Below are 22510 nucleotides of genomic sequence, written 5' to 3'. Positions count from 1 at the left end.
ACTTGCTTGAACTTCTTCTAAATGTCCGGAAACTGTAGATAATGAGATTTGAGAATTCCCCGACCTCCAGGGTCAGACTGGGCAGTAAAAGCTGATGGGCCCCGACAGCCCAGACCTACTCCCTTCTCACTGCCCCCGACCACCCTGTCTGGCCCCAGTTGCAGCAAAACAATGTATGTGCATGGGCTAAATGGCGGGGGTCCAGAGGGGTTTTTGTGGCGGAGGTGGGCTCTGAGACAGCAGCCCCGGGCCCCCCAGTTGATCCTGCTGACCTCCCAGCGACAGGCTGAATTCTCTTTATTTCCCATAACGTGGTACCATCTTACTTGCCATTATCCCTGGGACCCTCCACTTCATCCCATGTTCCAACCCCTGTCATATGAGTCACTCTGCACATTTGGGGAACAGTCCCAAGCTCCTCCCCCTTCTGATCCAAAGAAACTCCTGCCAACTGATTGGTCAGTCATATCAGCAGAGGGCCCAGTATTTCAGCCACAGCCAATAGTGAGTCTTGTGCTTCCGGCTAATGGGAAAGCTCGATCCATTGGGAAAGGCCCTGAGATGCCCAAGGCTGTGACTGGCCGGTCCCTGAGGGTCAGAGAGGAGGAACAGACCCCCAGTATTAAATGAGAGGCACCAGGGCAAATCCCCCATCTGTTCCCCTTTATAGGAAACCTTGGGGGTTGGGTCGGCACAACTTGTCTCTGTATTTTGGATGAGGTCACATGACTCCCATTGTTCCCACAGTAGAGCTTTGTGTTGTGGGGGCTCTGCGGGGGGCTCCTCATGATGTAGGACTGGCCGTGTCCCAGGATAGAGAGGAGACAATGGATCAGCTCCTGGGAATATTGACAAGAATCCAGACTATATTTACTATTTATTGCTCAGTGATGGATCCTCAGACTGAAGGATCATTATGAACCCCCCCTCGCTCTTGGTACATTCAAGGACATTGTCTCCAAGCTCTGCAGGTACAAAGGACTAATCCTTCCTCCCAAGGCTGGGGGGGGGGTCCATCCTAATCACAGTCATGTCCCTATCAAAGGGGAAGCTAAACTGCTTTTATTTCATTGGTACCTTAGCAGAGCTGTGATGTAAGAGGTGCAGGGGGTTAATAGGACAGAGGTGCGGGGAGTTGGATAAAACACTGACAGTGAGAGACTGAATGTGTCGGCCCTGCAGTGGTTAAATCCTACTGAAGCTTTGTCTTCCCACAGCCTGGGGCCCACAGGGTTAATCTGCCTCCTCCAGTGAAAGGGTTAATGTGTCACTATGTGTAGGGGGGGCTCAAGTCTCACCATCACTCGTCTGAGGGAACGGGGGGGGGGCTGGGGCAGATTTTATTGTAGTTTTATGGGGGTTAAATTATCTGGAGCCTCAGTCTCTGCCTCCTGGGGGAGCTTGTCCCAAAGTGACATCAAACTCCTATTTGTACAATTCAATGGGGGAAGTCGGGGTTTAGGGGCACAGAGACCAAATCTCACTCAGAGTGTGAGTGTAAGTGAGTGTGAGTGTGACTGATTGTGAGTGAGTGTGAGTGACAGCATATAAATAGAAGATGGTACAATATAATTCAGACAGACTGATTGGCTGCAGTGTGAGTGTTAGTGTAAGTGAGAGTGTGAGTGAGTGACAGTGTGAGTGTGTTGGGCACAAAGTTTACAATCAATGTTGTCGGCCCATATATATAAACAGTAAGATGTTGTGGGGCTGATAGGGGGGGTCACTAGGAGCTGAACCCCCAGTACTAGTACATGAGATTCAGGGGTGTCACTGTGCCCCCCACAGTGTGTTGTGTCGGTAAGTGATCAGTGTATGTGGGGGGGGGGTGCCAATATTATTTATATGGAAAATAATATAATATATAATAATATCAAATGTGCCCCCCCCGTGTTGCACTTCTTGCTGCATCTTGTCCAGTCTTTATACATGGGGGTGGCAACCCCTCTAGAATTCTGGGGGAGCATGGGGGGGAGTAAAACATGGGGAACAGAGGGTTTTTTGGGGGGGGCGATTTATTGGATCTTGCTGTGGGGGGAGGGGAAAGTAAAAGAGTTATCTCAGCAACAAAGCCCAGAATGTTGCGCTTGGTCACATCTGCCCCCCCAGACCCCCCCGGGCTGTCACTTAGTGAAGGTGCCAAGTGGCTGGGGGAGAAGATGGAGAGGACACGGGGGCGACACAAATATCAATACTGGTCCCAAATGAAATGAATGTGAAGCTCTCGGAATCAATTTCACATCAACACTAATTACTTTCATTTATACATTGCGGAGGGTGCAGGAGATGGAACAGCAGTGCAGGAGGGGGGAGCAGCAGTGCAGGAGGGGGGAGCAGCAATGCAGGAGGGGAGAGCAGCAGTACAGGGGGAGCAACAGTGTAGGGGGAGCAGCAGTGCAGGAGGGGAGAGCAGAATGCAGGGGAGAGTAGCAGTGCAGGGGGAGCAGTAGTGCAGGAGGGGGGAGCAGCAGTGCAGGAGGGGAGAGCAGAATGCAGGGGAGAGTAGCAGTGCAGGGGAGAGTAGCAGTGCAGGGGGAGCAGTAGTGCAGGAGGGGGGAGCAGCAGTGCAGGGGGAGCAGCAGTGCAGGAGGGGAGAGCAGAATGCAGGGGAGAGTAGCAGTGCAGGGGGAGCAGTAGTGCAGGAGGGGGGAGCAGCAGTGCAGGAGGGGAGAGCAGCAGTGCGGGAGGGAGCAGTAGTGCAGAGGGGAGCAGCAGTGCAGGAGGGGAGAGCAGAATGCAGGGGAGAGTAGCAGTGCAGGGGGAGAAGTAGTGCAGGAGCGGGAAGCAGCAGTGCAGGGGGAGCAGCAGTGCAGGAGGGTTTTGAGGCTATATTTGAGGTTTATGTGATATTTGCTGTTTTAGACCGCTAAGTGTTTGGCTCAGCAGCCTCAATGACTCTGCACTGTTTGTTAACCCTTTCTGCAAAGAACTCACTAGACAAATGGTTGTGATGCACGAGGGGATGTGTAACTCATGATAAATGTACAGGTAATGGGGGACCCTGGGGAGCAGAAACCATTAGATTGTCTCCCTGTTGGCTGGGGGTATGTATGGGTAATGGAGTAATAGAGCCACGGGAGGAAAGGGTTACACAGAGCTGCTAATGCCCCACGTAGACTATGTAGTTGTAATGTGGGTCCCTGTACTGACTACTACCCGTACCGACCAGTCCCCTTACCGACTACTCCCTGTATCGACTACTCCCTGTATCGACTACTCCCCGTACCGACTACTCCCCGTATCGACTACTCTCTGTATCGACTACTCCCCGTACTGACTACTCCCTGCTGTGCTTTACACTGAGTGGTGAGTTGCTAATTGGTTACAGATCTGAGCCTCCATCTCCCCATAATTCCAGGAGTAAAAACTTTTCTCCAAATTCAGTTCCAGCTTTTTTCATGTGATAAACAGTGAGGAAAGTTTTTCGGAAGTGAATTGTATCTCACATTGAATCTTGTCCATGAGTTGTTACTGAATTGAATCTGACCAACAGAATCTGATGCAAATCAAGAGTTTCGCTCTTATATCCCAACTGCTTGTTCCTTGGGGATCTGATTCCTGCTGTTCCCTGGTCCTGTCCCTTCTGTTCACTCCCTGGTTTTGACCCGACTTCTTCCTGACTCTCCCGGTCTGTCCTTATGGCTCCTTCTCTGCTGTCTCACTGTCTCACTGTCTCACTGTCTGTCTCACTGTCTGACTGTCTGACTGTCTCACTGTCTCACTGTCTCTCTGTCTCACTGTCTCAGTCTGTCTCATTCCCTGTCTCACTGTCTCACTGTCTCACTGTCTGACTGTCTCACTGTCTGACTGTCTGACTGTCTGACTGTCTCACTGTCTCTCTGTCTCACTGTCTCACTGTCTCAGTCTGTCTCATTCCCTGTCTCTCTGTCTCACTGTCTCACTGTCTCACCCTCCTGTGTCACTATGTCTAATCTGACCCATTATTTTGGGATTCAGCTGAATTCATTTTCATCAAATCTAAATCCTGGTGTAAAAGAGACTCCAGGCCATATCCCGACTCCTAGATCCGTTGCATCCCTTATAATTATATATATATATATATATATATGTGTGTTCATTTAAGCTGAGTCCAATGTTCTGCTTTTATTCGGGGTCACATGGGCAACTGAGAGAATAAACAGCCCCATAAATGAAATGAAATAACATTCCCATAGTGAGGCCCCAGTGTCTGGTGCAGCTGATACATTTGTGCCAATGTCCTACTGGTGAAGCTCTGTGTGTAGATGAACCGCACCTCTCACCCTTTCACCGATGCTTCCTGCCCTTCGTCAGGTTAATCCCCCCGAAACATTGAGGCACAGGTGGTCACTTTAAAGAAAAGGGGTGAGCTCCCCACCTGCAACATACATGGTGTTATACTAGTGGTGAAGCTGACAGGGGGCACAATCAGAAATGGACTGGGGCTCAGAGAGACGGAGCAGAAATATAGGGGGGCAGCGAGTAGCACATCCATGTGACCCCCTTCCCTAGTCAACTGTCAGCCTTTCTACACTGGCCCAGCAGCACTTTCATAATAATCAAGTATTTATGCTACAGCATTGCAGTGATAGAGCTCAGTGTATTATGGGCTGCCCTCCTGCATCAGTCAATTGTTCTCATACTGACACCCATACCGACACCCAAACTGACACCCATACTGACACTCATACTGACACCCAAACTGACACCCATAGTCACACCCATAGTGACACCCATACTGACACCCATAGTCACACCCATACTGACACCCATACTGACACCCATACTGACACCCATACTGACACCCATACTGACACCCATAGTCACACCCATACTGACACCCATACTGACACCCATAGTCACACCCATACTGACACCCATACTGACACCCACACTGACACTCATACTGACACCCAAACTGACACCCATAGTCACACCCATACTGACACCCATACTGACACCCATAGTCACACCCATACTGACACCCATACTGACACCCATACTGACACACATAGTCACACCCATACTGACACCCATACTGACACCCATACTGACACCCATACTCACACCCATACTGACACCCATAGTCACACCCATACTGACACCCATACTGACACCCATAGTCACACCCATAATGACACCCATACTGACACCCACACTGACACCCATACTGACACCCATACTGACACCCATAGTCACACCCATACTGACACCCATACTGACACCCACACTGACACTCATACTGACACCCAAACTGACACCCATAGTCACACCCATACTGACACCCATACTGACACCCATAGTCACACCCATACTGACACCCATACTGACACCCATACTGACACACATAGTCACACCCATACTGACACCCATACTGACACCCATACTGACACCCATACTCACACCCATACTGACACCCATACTCACACCCATACTCACACCCCATACTGACACCCATAGTCACACCCATACTGACACCCATACTGACACCCATACTGACACCCACACTGACACTCATACTGACACCCAAACTGACACCCATAGTCACACCCATACTGACACCCATAGTCACACCCATACTGACACCCATACTGACACCCATACTGACACCCATACACATCCATGTGACCCCCTTCCCTAGTCAACTGTCAGCCTTTCTACTGATAAACACTGGCCCAGCAGCACTTTCATAGTAATCAAGTATTTATGCTACAGCATTGCAGTGATAGAGCTCAGTGTATTATGGGCTGCCCTCCTGCATCAGTCAATTGTTCTCATACTGACACCCATACCGACACCCAAACTGACACCCATACTGACACTCATACTGACACCCAAACTGACACCCATAGTCACACCCATAGTGACACCCATACTGACACCCATAGTCACACCCATACTGACACCCATACTGACACCCATACTGACACCCATACTGACACCCATAGTCACACCCATACTGACACCCATACTGACACCCATACTGACACCCATACTGACACCCATAGTCACACCCATACTGACACCCATACTGACACCCATACTGACACCCATACTCACACCCATACTGACACCCATACTGACACCCATACTGACACCCATACTGACACCCATAGTCACACCCATACTGACACCCATACTGACACCCATACTGACACCCATACTGACACCCATAGTCACACCCATACTGACACCCATACTGACACCCATACTGACACCCATACTGACACCCATACTGACACCCATACTCACACCCATACTCACACCCATACTCACACCCCATACTGACACCCATAGTCACACCCATACTGACACCCATACTGACACTCATACTGACACCCAAACTGACACCCATAGTCACACCCATACTGACACCCATACTGACACCCATAGTCACACCCATACTGACACCCATACTGACACCCATACTGACACCCATACTCACACCCATACTGACACCCATACTGACACCCATACTGACACCCATACTGACACCCATACTGACACCCATACTCACACCCATACTGACACCCATACTGACACCCATACTCACACCCCATACTGACACCCATACTCACACCCATACTGACACCCATACTGACACCCATACTGACACCCATACTGACACCCATAGTCACACCCATACTGACACCCATACTCACACCCATACTGACACCCATACTCACACCCATACTCACACCCCATACTGACACCCATAGTCACACCCATAGTCACACCCATACTGACACCCACACTGACACTCATACTGACACCCATACTGACACCCATAGTCACACCCATAGTGACACCCATAATGACACCCATAGTCACACCCATACTGACACTCATACTGACACCCACACTGACACCCATAGTCACACCCATATTCACACCCATACTGACACCCATACTGACACTCATACTGACACCCATACTGACACCCATACTGACACCCATACTGACACTCATACTGACACCCATACTGACACCCATACTGACACCCATACTGACACTCATACTGACACCCAGAGAGCACAGAGTTAAATCACTTTCTGCTGGAAATCTGAATGAATGTGTTTGGTTTACTTGTCCTTTATTCTATTTATATTCTGTGGGTTCAGTGACACCCCTGTATAAATGACAATCTCTGCCTCGTCCCATGTGACTCAGACTTTTATACAGTCACTTCAACAGCTTTTCACTGAAGCCCATGAGCAACTTACCTTCCCCCTTATCCAATTCATTGTCTGTTCTGTATTCAGACATTACATATAAATATATATATATACACACTGTATATTTGTAGTGATTGATGAGATTACACAGTGCCCTGTACTTACTGTACTTGTTGGCTTCTCTACACACAGACACAGTTGTGTTACTTACACCTCAATGTATTACTTGTGTTACTTACACCTCAATGTATTACTTGTGTTACTTTTACACCTCAATGTATTACTTGTGTTACTTTTACACCTCAATGTATTACTTGTGTTACTTACACCTCAATGTATTACTTGTGTTACTTACACCTCAATGTATTACTTGTGTTACTTACACCTCAATGTATTACTTGTGTTACTTACACCTCAATGTATTACTTGTGTTACTTACACCTCAATGTATTACTTGTGTTACTTACACCTCAATGTATTACTTGTGTTACTTACACCTCAATGTATTACTTGTGTTACTTACACCTCAATGTATTACTTGTGTTACTTTTACACCTCAATGTATTACTTGTGTTACTTACACCTCAATGTATTACTTGTGTTACTTACACCTCAATGTATTACTTGTGTTACTTACACCTCAATGTATTACTTGTGTTACTTACACCTCAATGTATTACTTGTGTTACTTACACCTCAATGTATTACTTGTGTTACTTACACCTCAATGTATTACTTGTGTTACTTACACCTCAATGTATTACTTGTGTTACTTTTACACCTCAATGTATTACTTGTGTTACTTACACCTCAATGTATTACTTGTGTTACTTACACCTCAATGTATGACTTGGGTTACTTACACCTCAATGTATTACTTGTGTTACTTACACCTCAATGTATTACTTGTGTTACTTACACCTCAATGTATTACTTGTGTTACTTTTACACCTCAATGTATTACTTGTGTTACTTACACCTCAATGTATTACTTGTGTTACTTACACCTCAATGTATTACTTGTGTTACTTACACCTCAATGTATTACTTGTGTTACTTACACCTCAATGTATTACTTGTGTTACTTACACCTCAATGTATTACTTGTGTTACTTACACCTCAATGTATTACTTGTGTTACTTACACCTCAATGTATTACTTGTGTTACTTACACCTCAATGTATTACTTGTGTTACTTTTACACCTCAATGTATTACTTGTGTTACTTACACCTCAATGTATTACTTGTGTTACTTACACCTCAATGTATTACTTGTGTTACTTACACCTCAATGTATTACTTGTGTTACTTACACCTCAATGTATTACTTGTGTTACTTACACCTCAATGTATTACTTGTGTTACTTACACCTCAATGTATTACTTGTGTTACTTACACCTCAATGACAAACGGGACAATGTATTTAAGGAGGAGCCGTGGATTGTTTTGCCAATGGGATTCTTAGAATTTATTCCTTTTGTTTCTCTGGGAAATTGTGATCTTTTGTGTTGAGAAAAAACTGCATTTGGTCAGTTATGAGGACATTTTCGGGAATTTTTATCAAGTTTTTCAGCGATGGCTGTCACTAGTCTTGTGATTAGAGATTCGGGTGCCACCCAGACACTTACAATCACTCCTGCTGCAAAGAATGTAAAGGGAAAGTTTACCTTCCAAACTCATTATTCACTTCAGTTAGTTTCAGATTTCCATTGGTTTCCTTTTTTCATTTTCACAGTTTTCCCAAAATGTCAGTGTAAAATGTAATGTTGGTGAGTGTGAGTGTGAGTGTGAGTGTGAGCTGCAGGTTCCAATTGGGTGATCCATTAGTTGATCCATTTCTCCGTAGGATCTATGGGGAATATAAGTGTAACTATTGGATCAAGTCTAACAGTTGCCTTTAATGTCACTCAGGGATTCTGCTCAGCAGGGACAAACACATGGATCAACTCATGGATCAGTTACAGGGTCGCCGACCCCCCTCCCACAGCTGCTTCACATTCACATAAGGGGAAACATGAAACGTTACACTTTAATATTAGACAAACAAATAGAAAATAGAAAGTGATTGGGACGAGTCTTTATTTCTGGGGAAGTGAAACCAACTGAACAGAATAAAGTGTTGGAAGGTGAACAATTTGTTTAACCAACAGACTCCTCCCCTTTCCCACTGTAACATGTTCAGGAGTTGGAACCAGCAATGCATGAGATGTTTCTACGCTCATGTTTAGCCGAGTACAAGTTGTGGCGACAGTTTCCCAACTTACGTGAGACTGAGCCGCGCATTGTAATAAGACTGGGCCGCTGAGCTGGCACTTTGCTGAGACTCAATGCTTTATATCCAGATGCTGCATTTTCTGCTGTTTGGAACCCGTTTTTCTTTGTGCACAAACACTTTCTTGCCCTTTAATGTGACAAGATTCAGTCATTTCTGATCTTGTAAATTATATCCTTTTAAACGGTGACTAGTGATGTCATCAATTATAAACGGTGAGTAGTGATGTCATCAGTTATAAACTTTTTTATAAATTTTTTGTCACATGACTCACTAAAACTTGTGTATTATAATAAATAAAGTTCCCCTTGTTGCAAAATATGAGGATATTAAGGGGCTGATTCACTATGGGTCGAATATCGAGGGTTAATTAACCCTCGATATTCGACAAGGAATTGAAATCCTTTGACTTCGAATATCGAAGTCGAAGGATTTAGCGCAAATTCTGCGATCGTACGATCGAAGGATTATTCCTTCGATCGAACGATTAAATCCTTCGAATTGAACGATTCGAAGGATTTAAATCCAACGATCGAAGGAATATCCTTCGATCAAAAAAAGTTAGCCAAGCCTATGGGGACCTTCCCCATAGACTAACATTGACTTCGGTAGCTTTTAGGTGGCGAACTAGGGGGTCGAAGTTTTTTTTAAAGAGACAGTACTTAGACTATCGAATGGTCGAATAGTCGAATGATTTTTACTTCGAATCCTTCGTTTCGAAGTCGTAGTCGTAGTTGAAGGTCGAAGTAGCCCATTCGATGGTTGAAGTAGCCCAAAAAATACTTCGAAATTTGAAGTTTTTTTACTTCGAATCCTTCACTCGAAGTTAGTGATTCGGCCCCTAAAAGTCACCTCTGAGTTGCATGACTTGTATAACTCGGCCTTCGGCCTCGTACTTTTATATGATCATGAAACTCCTGTGTGACTTATAATATCCTTATATTTTACAAGAGGGGGGACTTTATTCACTATATTCTGTTCTTATCCACAATATCATTTATCTGCCCAGTGCCAGGGGCTCCTGTACATGATTCAGTGAGTTGCAGTGTATAGCAGTAACAAGTTGCAGTGTTTCCCATAGACACAAACAGAACAGCTCCACCTTGTGCTGCAGATATTGGGGAGACTGATTTTAAAATAAATTACAATTTATCAGGAAAAAGATAATACACCCCATTTAGTTTAGACCCCGGATTGACTGATATCCCTCACATTTAAGGAGGCACCAGGTATTTGATTGGAAATCAGTGGAACACAGTGAATATACAGTATATCTATATAGTTTGGGTGGGAGTCCTGTGATGCCCCTATAGCACAACTCCCTGTACCCTCTGATACCTCAACTCCCTGTACCTCTCTGATACCTCAACTCCCTGTAGCCCTCTGATACCTCAACTCCCTGTAGCCCTCTGATACCTCAACTCCCTGTAGCCCTCTGATACCTCAACTCCCTGTACCTCTCTGATACCTCAACTCCCTGTAGCCCTCTGATACCTCAACTCCCTGTAGCCCTCTGATACCTCAACTCCCTGTACCTCTCTGATACCTCAACTCCCTGTACCTCTCTGATACCTCAACTCCCTGTAGCCCTCTAATACCTGCCCTGCTCATCTTCTAGAATGTCCTGTCTCTAGCAGCTTTGCAATTGGTCTTCATTTATTTTTGCCTTCTTCTCCTTCTGCCTGTTTCTAGCTTTCAAATGGGGGTCACAGACCCCAGGCAGCCAAAACCGATTGCCCTGTAAGGCTACAATTGAACTGTTATTGACTTCTCCTTCTATTCCACCCCCAGCTCGGTGTCCATGAGACGGGGAGAATAAAGGGAAGCCCCCCGCAGTGTGGGGGATAAATGAATAGACACTGACAATAGCCGTGATCTCCTCCCACACGCGGACAAATCCGGAGAATCAGTGGCCCTGGTTTCCTTGGGATTAGTCAAACGAGTGAAACGCGTGGGGGTGTTAGAACAGAGAGGGAAAACAGGCTGAAATTGGGTCAGAAGGAACCCCCGTCCCCTTAAATCATTAATTACTGTATCAATTGCCCCAAATATCCAGCGATTCTACCCCAGACGCCCCTGAATCTGCCCCTTTCCCTGCCCTGTAGCAGCACTTCCTTATTAACCCCATCACCTCTGCTATATCATTAACCCCATCAGTGCTGCTCAATTCTATTAACCCTAACAGTATTACCTTGCTGTATTAACCCCATCAGTGCTGCTCTATTAACACTACATGTGCAATTGATAGTCCAGGAGGGGGGAATTGATATGTGATCAGGCCCGGATTTGTGGCGAGGCCACATAGGCCCGGGCCTAGGGCGGCACATTTTTGGGGGCGGCATGCCACCCAGCCACTCTGTGGGGAGCCTGTGCTGTGCAAAGCGCCAGCGTGTGGTAGTGTGGGCGGTCGCTAGGACCGCGCGGAGCACACAGCCTAGGGGCGCCCGCCCAGCGAATCCGGCGCTGTATGTGATGATGATGGTTAGATCAGGGGTGTCCAACCCACGGCCTGAGAGCCGAATGTGGCCCAGGATGGATATGAATGCGGCACAGCTTGAACTTCCGCCAATCCAGGAAACGTCATGTTGCAATGTCGCGCGCACACAGATCGTATGACGCGCTCGCTAATTGTGGGCTTTCAATTTTACATGGGGTGTGCGGTGTGTGTGGCTTCTCGAGCAGAAATAGCCATTACAAGTGAGTGTTCTGATACTTACAAAAGCAGGTAAGTGTTCTTCAGCGGCATAACACACGGGGGCTTATTTACTAAACTCAGAATTTTTTTATGAAATTGGACTTTTAAAAAATATTTCGGAATTTATTAAAACTCAAGGATGGAAAAGTCAGAATCAGAAAATCCTGCATCTCAGACCTGTCGAGGTTACATATACGTCAATGGCAGGAGAAGTCTCAATGATTATTTGAAGTGCGCTGGGTTTCGTGCAATGCCCAAAAGTTTTCGGCGTTTTCAGGCAAAAGAGTTTTCGGATGAAAAATCAGAAAATATCATGAAAAACTGATGAAAAATCTGAAAAAATCGTGAAAATCAGCTTTTTTCCCACAATGCAAAATTTCGGAAAATATTATAATAAATAAGCGCAAAACACCTGACTAGATTTGATTGAAGTTTTGTAGCAGGAAATATTGAGATAAATTCGGACTTTTCTAAATAACCCCCTAAGAGTAAAATGATCACCTTGAGAATTCACTGAGAATTGCAACGAAAACCAGATATTGATCCATTCGTTTCTCAAACTCAATGTGAAAAATCCCACTGGCTTTATGATCCCTTTTTCTTTTATTGTTACAATCAAATAAATCAGAAATCAGCGTCAGTGTTTGTATTTCGAGTGAAGCCAAAAGGTTGGACAGCCCTGATTTACTTCCAGCTGCTTCTCTATAATCTGACTTGTCCCACTGGTTTTTGGCTTCTTTAGACATAAAACTAAAAGCTCCCCCTTCCTCCCATCACATTATCTCCTGAAACTCGAAAACAAGAGAATTATTGCCCCCTGACTATTCCTGGGGCCCATCCATTGAACGTGTCCCCCCTAAACAAGAACCAGATGAGGCAGAAAGTGAAAAGAGATCATTGGCTGTTGCTCAAACGCCATGTGGGCGTGTACAGACCAAACCCTGCCCCCTGCGGAGGCCGTTAATGTGGGGCAGTTTGGATTTAAGTAAAGAACCAATGAAAACATCGGACACACCCAATTTTGTGGAGAACCAATGAGAAGAGAGGACAAGCCTCTCACCAATCACATGAAATATCTTTCCTATTGGTTAAACATGCCGGGAGGAAGCCGCTCTCTGATAGGCTCAACCCAAGGGCTCAGATTGCAGGGGGGAAAAGAACAGATACCCCTGAACCCCTCTGATTGGGGGGTGATGGGGGAGTAACAATCTCTGCTGGTTTAGTCTCTTCTGTCTCAGAGATCCCCCAATGCTGGTGCTGCCATGTTGCTGCCCCAGTGTATCAGGTGCCACTAGATATTGAGTATCCACTTCAGATACAGATTTTTGATTGGCTGTTGGGGGACACGGTGGGTGGGTGGATAAGGGGGTGGTGGCCTAAATGATCTTATTGCTGGGTGCAGGGGGTTCATGAGGGGGCTGGGCATTTGTGGCTATATGACAATTAGAGCAGCTCTGTGGATGGAATGGTCTCCTATTAGTGAAATTCACAATAAACTCATTCCCAGTCAATTAGTGAGACAATTAGTGTCATTGAGAAGCTCCTGGGGCTGCACATTAACCCCACTGGGGGTATTAACCAAACACCTTGCCTCCCACCCAATGTACATGATGAGCCACGGGGGGACCTCCAGCACCCCATTAATAACTGCAGGCGTCTCAAGGCCCCAGTGTCTCAGGACTGCAGTGGCCGAGCTGAATGTCAATGGGAAGATCAATGTTAATCAATAGAACAGGGGGACGGGGGGTGCGGGAGGGGGAGCTCGGAGCAGCTGCTGTTGCCTGAGAGGAGACGTGTGAGGGGAATATCAATGGACTCTCCCTGCAGCAACACTCAAGCCCAGGGGGCCACCAGAACAATTACCAGGGCCCAGTGGAACCGCTACATTCTCAGTTGGGGCCCCTCAAAACTTACACAGGAATGTGGCAAATGGGACAGAGGGGCAAATATTCAGCCAAAATTCCCCTAAACTGCCCCTTGTCTGGTTCTCACCGTCTGGAACACAAACGTCAGGCATATAAATGGGACTTTCTCATTGGGAACCACAATTTGCACAATATTCACTCAATGATTCCGTTTCACTTTTATTCACTATTCCTCCCACTGCCCCATCTGCCCCGAAACCCCCAGCGTCTCAGGGACTCACGCAAACGCCACATTAACTTGGGGAAACACAGAAACATCACAGGAAAAGTGGGAATAACATTATTTGGAGTGAACTGGTGTAAACTGGTTTAAATTAAACAGAGATGAAAGATAACATTTTTAAACAAAATTTCCCCCAAAATTGATAAAATGGAGTAAATCTCAGAGTAACTTCTCCCCGTGTCATCTCTGCTCGTTTCCTCCAATCTCCCCTCACCCCACTATTATGTGCGAGTCTCTAGCTAAATTATGGGGATCAGGGGTTTATTGGAAGGGTAAAAGCCACGGGTTCTCTCTAACCAATTAATTAGCTTTGTATAAACAAGAGAAAAATGATTTAATATACAGTAAATAAAGTTGTATATATACCGAGGACTTATATGACCAGATAAAAGTATGAAGTCGAGTGTTTTTATCCAGGTCATGGAACTCCGAGGTGACTTCTAATATCCTTATATTTGGCAACAGGGGGAACTTTATTTATTATAATACACAAGTTTCAGGGAGTCATGTGACAGAAATGACATCGCTCAGCTCTGATTGTAACTGATGACATCACTAAGCACTGTTTATTACGATATAATTTACAGGATATTGTGTATTTTATATATATATATATATATATACAATATATATATACAGTATATAACAGCAGCATATTGCCAACATAAAGTAGATGACCTCACACATATTTATTTAAAGAGAATAGTCACCCAATGCCAGACTGACAAGTTTAGGAGGAGCTAAAGGCACAGTTATTAGTACAAAGCACAAGAGGAAAACATGCAGAAAGTAGAACAAGATGGATACAGTAGGACAAGATGGAGACAGTAGGATAAGATGGAGACAGTAGGACAAGATGGAGACAGTAGGACAAGATGGAGACAGTAGGACAAGATGGAGACAGTAGGACAAGATGGAGACAGAAGGACAAGATGGAGACAGTAGGACAAGATGGAGACAGTAGGACAAGATGGAGACAGTAGGGCAAGATGGAGACAGTAGGACAAGATGGAAACAGTAGGACAAGATGGAAACAGTAGGACAAGATGGAGACAGTAGGGCAAGATGGAGACAGTAGGGCAAGATGGAGACAGTAGGACAAGATGGAGACAGTAGGACAAGATGGAGACAGTAGGGCAAGATGGAGACAGTAAGACAAGATGGAGACAGTAGGACAAGATGGAGACAGTAGGGCAAGATGGAGACAGTAGGGCAAGATGGAGACAGTAGGGCAAGATGGAGACAGTAGGACAAGATGGAGACAGTAGGGCAAGATGGAGACAGTAGGACAAGATGGAGACAGTAGGACAAGATGGAGACAGTAGGACAAGAGGGAGACAGTAGGACAAGAGGGAGACAGTAGGACAAGATGGAGACAGTAGGACAAGATGGAGACAGTAGGACAAGATGAGACAGTAGGACAAGATGGAGACAGTAGGGCAAGATGGAGACAGTAGGACAAGATGGAGACAGTAGGGCAAGATGGAGACAGTAGGGCAAGATGGAGACAGTAGGGCAAGATGGAGACAGTAGGACAAGATGGAGACAGTAGGACAAGATGGAGACAGTAGGGCAAGATGGAGACAGTAAGACAAGATGGAGACAGTAGGACAAGATGGAGACAGTAGGGCAAGATGGAGACAGTAGGGCAAGATGGAGACAGTAGGGCAAGATGGAGACAGTAGGACAAGATGGAGACAGTAGGGCAAGATGGAGACAGTAGGACAAGATGGAGACAGTAGGACAAGATGGAGACAGTAGGACAAGAGGGAGACAGTAGGACAAGAGGGAGACAGTAGGACAAGATGGAGACAGTAGGACAAGATGGAGACAGTAGGACAAGATGAGACAGTAGGACAAGATGGAGACAGTAGGGCAAGATGGAGACAGTAGGGCAAGATGAGACAGTAGGACAAGATGGAGACAGTAGGGCAAGATGGAGACAGTAGGGCAAGATGGAGACAGTAGGACAAGATGGAGACAGTAGGACAAGATGGAGACAGTAGGACAAGAGGGAGACAGTAGGACAAGAGGGAGACAGTAGGACAAGATGGAGACAGTAGGACAAGATGGAGACAGTAGGACAAGATGAGACAGTAGGACAAGATGGAGACAGTAGGGCAAGATGGAGACAGTAGGGCAAGATGAGACAGTAGGACAAGATGGAGACAGTAGGGCAAGATGGAGACAGTAGTTAAAATGTAAGATGTGTATGTCTGTGCTGCTCACAGTATGGACCTTTAGTTGTTGGTAAAATACAAGTACAATAAGTGTCAGTAATTCACTAGAGATGAGATGAGTAATGATGTTGTTACTGGGTCCTGTACAAGTGACACTTTGGTCGGCCCGACTATGGCCGATTTTCACTTCCCACAATCGACATTTATAGGTCACACCTGATCTGCCCTCTGTCCTCTTTGTCATGTGGGTCTATATTTAGCAGTGACTCACTGGGTCCAGTTGGGTGCAGGGGGGGGGGGGCTGGGTTTGGAGGGTGCAGATTGGGAGGGTGCAGGTTGGGAGGGTGGGGGTTTGGGAGGGAGCAGGTTGGGTGCAGGTTGGGAGGGGGCTGCCAGGTTTAGAGGGTGCAGGTTGGGAGGGGGTGTAACATCTCTATCCCTCAGCTCTGGAGGTTCCTATAGAAGTGACAGGGCACTGGCAGATCATAGATAAATACAGAGGGGCCCATAGTGTTCCACACACAGAAAGACACAATCACATTTATTGCACATTTCTTTGTTACGACACTAACGCAGCATGAAATTGCTCTGGGCGCCCAGTAAGTGGAGTTTTCCCTCAGTGATATTGTTATTGATTTCCTTCTCTCCTGGAGGAGTTTATTATCCATTTCCACATGTGCCCAATCCCAGCTCTCAGCTCCTGAACTGCACCCCAGCCTCAAACTGTACCCCGACTCCTGTCTCTCATGTCCTGACACAGTCACCCCAACATACAGCCAGTCACTATTCACCCCAAATCTTACCTGATTGCTATTTACAGTATGGCAGCTCCAGCCACAAATCTAACTACAAATATACAGAGAAGGAATAGAAATATATCATTATAATAATAAGAATATAAATAAAATGACTGCACCAGTGACATTGTGATGCACCACACAGAGGGGTCCCGGGTACTAGAGTATCAGCAGAAAGTCAATATTTCAGTAGAAAAGTACAATATGGTGAATCAATATCAGCAATAAAAATAAATGGAGCAGAGGGAATCGCTCAGTGATGGGGGGGCCCAAGGGCATCGAGACCTGGAAGTAATAAAGGGGCTTATTAATTCTGCTTATTTCTTACCCATGGGCCAGTTCTTATAGAGGGGCCGGAGTCCAGGACTAGAACTCGGGGAGGCAGAAGAGGCAGGTGCCCAGGGGGGAAGGGCTAATATTTACCTCCCCACGGTGCAATTTACACTCGCCCTCCCCCCACATTACAGTGGGTGGGGCAGGGACATTATGAATCAGGCAGTGGGCGGGGCTAGAATGCTTCAATGGATTTTTGGGGGGCGGAACAAGAGTAAGAGTGAGTAATGTGGCTGCCTGAGCTTTACATTGTGATGATAATGAGTCATTAATAAAATATTATAATCATTAAATGTGTGTATTAACGATGGAAATTCTATACAATACCGATATAATGACACAGTGATGACATCACACCACAAGCCCCTCCCAACTACCACTATTTTCTTTGTAAGTAAAAATAACATTTTGTGCGGATCCTCTGCACTCCCTGCTACTCCCAGCTACTCCCTGCTACTCCCAGCTACTCCCGGCTACTCCCGGGAACTCCCTGCTACTCCCTGCTACTCCCGGCTACTTTGTGTAATAAACCAAATCTATTAAATACAGTTATTCCTCTCACCGTTCTCATGAAAACTCCATTGTAGTGCAGCCAAACCTGGAACTGAGCGCAGAGTTAGGTTTTGGTCATCCAATTGGATCTGACGATTTGTTTCCTTAATCTCAGCATCTGCACCATAGAAAATATACAGACAAATAGTATTGTATTCATGCACAGCAGGGCCCCGGGAATCCCCCCTAAATAACAAAGTTTTCAACCTTTTGTTCTGAATCCTAATTCTTTTCATTTTCACCCTTCTATAGTTAAAGGGGTACCCAGGGCACAAATAAACACTCACCCCAAATCTCCCCCTAACTGACCTTCAGACTGGGCCCCCTTAGCTCATAACAAGGTTACAGATATATAGAAACATTGGGGTGTCACCCTGCTATAGTTCCAGGGGTACCCAGGGTATAAATAAACACTCACCCCAAATCTCCCCCTAACTGACCTTCAGACTGGGCCCCCTTAGCTCATAACAAGGTTACAGATATATAGAAACATTGGGGTGTCACCCTGCTATAGTTCCAGGGGTACCCAGGGTACAAATAAATACTCACCCCAAATCTCCCCCTAACTGACCTTCAGACGGGCCCCCTTAGCTCATAACAAGGTTACAGATATATAGAAACATTGGGTGTCACCCTGCTATAGTTCCAGGGGTACCCAGGGTACAAATAAGCACTCACCCCAAATCTCCCCCTAACTGACCTTCAGACTGGGCCCCCTTAGCTCATAACAAGGTTACAGATATATAGAAACATTGGGGTGTCACCCTGCTATAGTTCCAGGGGTACCCAGGGCACAAATAAACACTCACCCCAAATCTCCCCCTAACTGACCTTCAGACTGGGCCCCTTAGCTCATAACAAGGTTACAGATATATAGAAACATTGGGGTGTCACCCTGCTATAGTTCCAGGGGTACCCAGGGCACAAATAAACACTCACCCCAAATCTCCCCTAACTGACCTTCAGACTGGGCCCCCTTAGCTCATAACAAGGTTACAGATATATAGAAACATTGGGGTGTCACCCTGCTATAGTTCCAGGGGTACCCAGGGCACAAATAAGCACTCACCCCAAATCTCCCCCTAACTGACCTTCAGACTGGGCCCCCTTAGCTCATAACAAGGTTACAGATATATAGAAACATTGGGGTGTCACCCTGCTATAGTTCCAGGGGTACCAGGGTACAAATAAGCACTCACCCAAATCTCCCCTAACTGACCTTCAGACTGGGCCCCCTTAGCTCATAACAAGGTTACAGATATATAGAAACATTGGGGTAACAGTCACCCTGCTATAGTTCCAGGGGTACCCAGGGCACAAATAAACACTCACCCCAAATCTCCCCCTAACTGACCTAACTTGGACATGGCAGTGAAGGTGCTGGGAGTTTACCTGGCATTTAGTGAAGGATTTATTTGTTTTTTTTGGGTCCACTGTTGGATTTGGAGGGGAAGAACTCATAGTTCCAAGATGGAAGGGGTCCAATTTGTTCCACAACTTTAATTCCCTGGAAGAATATTGGCTCTACATATAGACATTTTCTTTCAGCTTTGCCTCGTCCTCACATGTGCAACTAACTACACATTCACTGCCATGCACAACTCCCAGCATCTTCACTACCACCTACAACTCTCACCACCTTCACTGCAGTGTGCAACTCCCAGTACCTTCATTGTTACAAGCAACTCCCAGCAACTTCAATACCATACACCACCAGTAAAACAGTAGTTGTGCAAGTGGGGTCAGGCAAGTGCGGGGGGTCGGAGACAAGGCAGAGAAAAACAGAATATCCTGTAGGTAACATGGATGTTGGGGTTTTGGGGGAGGAGTTACAGGGGTTAACCATTTAACTCCAGGTGCAGAGCTAATGATGGCTGGAGGAGGCTCAGTATAGGAAGAGGAAATAAATGGATATGTAACAAATTAACCCCATAATAGAAGGATCACCTTAAGTTATTATAATGAAATTGTAGATGAGTTTAAAAAAGACACAAGTCCATTAAGTACATTTCTCTAATTAAAACGTAATTAGCTGATCCAAAGGAAGGTGAATACTTAGACCTTCTCCTCTCTGTCTCAGTGCAGCAAAACTTTCCTGACTTCAAAAGGGCAATAAAACCCCTCCCCAAATCCAATATCAGTGACCCTGTATTTCCTCACTAAATCTGACCCTTCCTTCTACCTGTCTATTGTATCTGCCAGCCACTTCCCACAGCTTCCCAGCTCTCCCTGTAATCTGATTGGCTCCCTCCTGTCAGATAGGCGGAGCTACTGGTGAATAAAGCATTAGAGGGTTTAATGCATGATCTCCTTATATATTTATATATAGTGATCATATCCCCCTTATATATTTATATATAGTGATCATATCCCCCTTATATATTTATATATAGTGATCATATCCCCTTATAGATTTGTATATAGTGATCATATCCCCGTATATATTTATATATAGTGATCATATCCCCTTATATATTTATATATAGTGATCATATCCCCTATATATTTAATATAGTGATCATATCCCTTATATATTTATATAGTGATCATATCCCCTTATATATTTATATATAGTGATCATATCCCCTATATATTTATATATAGTGATCATATCCCCTTATATATTTATATATAGTGATCATATCCCTTATATATTTATATATAGTGATCATATCCCCTTATATATTTATATATAGTGATCATATCCCTTATATATTTATATATAGTGATCATATCCCTTATATATTTATATATAGTGATCATATCCCCCTTATATTTTATATATAGTGATCATATCCCTTATATATTTATATATAGTGATCATATCCCTTATTATTTATATATAGTGATCATATCCCCTTATATATTTATATATAGTGATCATATCCCTTATATATTTATATATAGTGATCATATCCCTATATATTTATATATAGTGATCATTCCCTTATATATTTATTATAGTGATCATATCCCCCTATATATTTATATATAGTGATCATATCCTCTTATATTTGTATATTAGTCATATCCCCCTTAATATTTATTTATAGTGATCATATCCCTTATATATTTATATATAGTGATCATATCCCCTTATATATTTATATATAGTGATCATATCCCCTTATATATTTATAATAGTGATCATATCCCCTTATATATTTATATATAGTGATCATATCCCTTATATATTTATATATAGTGATCATATCCCCTTATATATTTATATATAGTGATCATATCCCCTTATATATTTATATATAGTGATCATATCCCCTTATATATTTATATATAGTGATCATATCCCCTTATATATTTATATATAGTGATCATATCCCCTTATATATTTATATATAGTGATCATATCCCTTATATATTTTATATAGTGATCATATCCCCTTATATATTTATATATAGTGATCATATCCCCTTATATATTTATAATAGTGATCATATCCCCTTATATATTTATATATAGTGATCATATCCCCTTATATATTTATATATAAGTGATCATATCCCCTATATATTATATATGTGATTTTATATGATAGTGATCATATCCCCTTATATATGCATACTGTAGTGATTATCCCTTATATTTTTATAGTACTATCCCCCTCTTCTTTACCATTCATATCCCGATTTATATTTATATATAGTGATCATATCCCCTTATATATTTATATATAGTGATCATATCCCTTATATATTATATATATAGTGATCATATCCCCTTATATATTTATATATAGTGATCATATCCCCTTATATATTTATATATAGTGATCATATCCCCTTATATATTTATATATAGTGATCATATCCCCTTATATATTTATATATAGTGATCATATCCCCTTATATATTTATATATAGTGATCATATCCCCTATATATTTATATATAGTGATCATATCCCTTATATATTTATATATAGTGATCATATCCCCTTATATATTTATATATAGTGATCATATCCCCTTATATATTTATATATAGTGATCATATCCCCTTATATATTTATATATAGTGATCATATCCCCTTATATATTTATATATAGTGATCATATCCCCTTATATATTTATATATAGTGATCATATCCCCTTATATATTTATATATAGTGATCATATCCCCTTATATATTTATATATAGTGATCATATCCCTTATATATTTATATATAGTGATCATATCCCCTTATATATTTATATATAGTGATCATATCCCCTATATATTTTATAATAGTGATCATATCCCTTATATATTTATATATAGTGATCATATCCCCCTTATATATTTATATATAGTGATCATATCCCCTTATATATTTATATAATAGTGATCATATCCCCTTAATATTTAATATAGTGA

At 43.8% G+C, this 22510-nt stretch overlaps 1 protein-coding gene across 2 annotated transcripts in view; it reads right to left on the bottom strand.

The window, feature by feature from the left end:
• Positions 1-22510, bottom strand: part of LOC108705063 (leucine-rich repeat-containing protein 4B-like) — an 84270-nt gene that overhangs the window by 46893 nt on the left and 14867 nt on the right. The window contains exon 2 of one of the 2 annotated variants that reach the window (XM_041569942.1): positions 18145-18252. The exons of the other annotated variant lie outside the window; for it this stretch is intronic. The gene's annotated coding sequence lies outside the window, so the exon portion shown is untranslated. The remainder of the gene's footprint in view (positions 1-18144; positions 18253-22510) is intronic. 2 annotated transcript variants of the gene reach the window in all.

Source organism: Xenopus laevis, chromosome 7L (assembly GCF_017654675.1).
Source record: "Xenopus laevis strain J_2021 chromosome 7L, Xenopus_laevis_v10.1, whole genome shotgun sequence".
NCBI lineage: Eukaryota > Metazoa > Chordata > Amphibia > Anura > Pipidae > Xenopus > Xenopus laevis.
This window is presented reverse-complemented; position numbering and strand designations above follow the sequence as displayed.